This window comes from Oryzias melastigma, linkage group LG21 (genome assembly GCF_002922805.2).
Source record: "Oryzias melastigma strain HK-1 linkage group LG21, ASM292280v2, whole genome shotgun sequence".
NCBI lineage: Eukaryota > Metazoa > Chordata > Actinopteri > Beloniformes > Adrianichthyidae > Oryzias > Oryzias melastigma.
In genome coordinates, this window is record NC_050532.1 from 773175 (window position 1) to 775154 (window position 1980).

Here is a 1980-nt window from a genome sequence, read left to right on the forward strand (position 1 = left end):
TCTGCAAGCGAGGAGCCGCGGAGCCACGCCCCTTTATGGGACGAGCCAATACGAGCGCGCAGACCCGGTTCCCATAGCAACGCAGAAATGAGAAACTTCAAAACCTATGACAATTAAGAATAGAGTAAATATGTGGCTTTATTTTCACAACTTAATGACAAAACACTTAATAGTAAAGTGATGTTCTTTGGTCAATCATCCAGGGACATTAACGTGGACAACAGCGACACCCTGTGGTGAACAATAGCTCTGCAGGATGAGGGGGAATAGAAACATTTTTGTTTTATTCTGGAAAATTAACAGAATAAGTCTAAGAATGGAAATCATCGCTTTAAGTTTGTATTCAAGAATATGATGCAACAGATTAGTTTAAATAAACAAACTAAAACAAGCAAAATTACACGCACACAATTATTATACTTCTAAAACTGAAACAAGCTTAAATTTATATTAAATTTGATTAATATAAAAATGTACATGCATATATTATAGGTATATATTAATATATAATTATTTATTTAAATTATATTATAATCATTTGTTTTCAATTTAATCTATAATTTAAATTTTATTCATATTAATAAAAAACTCACATTGTATTTGCAAATAAATGTTATATTCATGCAGCTAAAGCTTTTTAAAAGTTCTAAAAATAACTAAAGCTTTCACTTTAGTTTAGTAAATCACATTAGTAGGAGTGTAACAATTAATTGCCTAAAAATGAATGAATTGCTTTATATACCTACAATTCAACCTTTAAAAACTCAAAGATCTGGAGAAATCGTGTGGTAAAGTGAGACTTCTTGCCTTTTGGAACTCTAACACACTTGCACCCCTTGAACAACATGTCCACTGTGAAGCATGGGAGTAAGGACATCATGGTTTGGGGTTACTGTTCTGCACAGGCCACAGAAGGACTTGAGGATGAATGGATCCATGCATGATGAGATTTTGAACCAAAACCTCCTTCCATCAGTGAGAGTGATGAGGATGAAACATGTCTGGATCTTCCAGCAGGACAATGGTCCAAAACACATTACCTGAGCATCAAAGAAGTGCCTACATAAAACATAGGTCAACATAGGTTTCAAGGTTCTAGAAAATTCTAGTCCAGTCTCAGGACCCCAGTGCAATAGAGAATCTGTGGAGGGAGTTGAAAGTCTGTGTTGCAGCAACAGCACCAAACGTCACAGCTCTTGAGAAGATCTGCATGGAAGAATGGACCAAAGTTGCAGCTACAGTGTTGACGGCTGTTGTTTTTAACTTATTTTGGAAAACAATAAAAATAAATTTGTTGAAAATGAACAGTATGATTTTCTTTGAGCAATCTGGCAGAAGAGACTCAGACTCAGCTCAGCATTTATCAATATCGAAAGACTCCGTGGAATGACTAAATGAAGCAGGTTTTTGGAGCTTAAGGAAGACCTCTGGATCCACCTGACCAGCATGGAGACTAAATAGAAGATCAGAAGACTGCTCAAAAGGTTTGGTGTGCTTCTCAACAGGGAACATGTGTCAAAGTCAGGGCCCGGGGGCCAGATCCGGCCCTCCAGGTGATCTTTTCCGGCCCAACAGATTTTTAACGTTTTTGTTATTAACGGCCCAAAGTTATCTTGTTCTGGTAACGTATTCAGAACATTCATATTCCCAATTCGTCACACACTGACGTATGGTTAAGGAGCCCTCCACATCAAAAGTGTATGTTTTGAGTGTCCTTAAATTGTTGTTTTTTGACGTGCTGGCTGTTCCTATTAAATAAGGGGTCCCTAACCTCCGCGCTGCAAATTGGTATCGGTCTGGTACCAGGATGTGGAGCGCATCGGTATCCTAATCCTAACTTTAACCTGGTACCGGACGTGGATTGGTAATTGACGCGAATCAGTACTGGTTTCGGATGCAGTTCCAGATGTGGTACCAGATGCGGACCAGGTTAGGGTTAGGGCACCGGTACTGGCTGCCGCCCGCGGTTTGGTTCGGGTT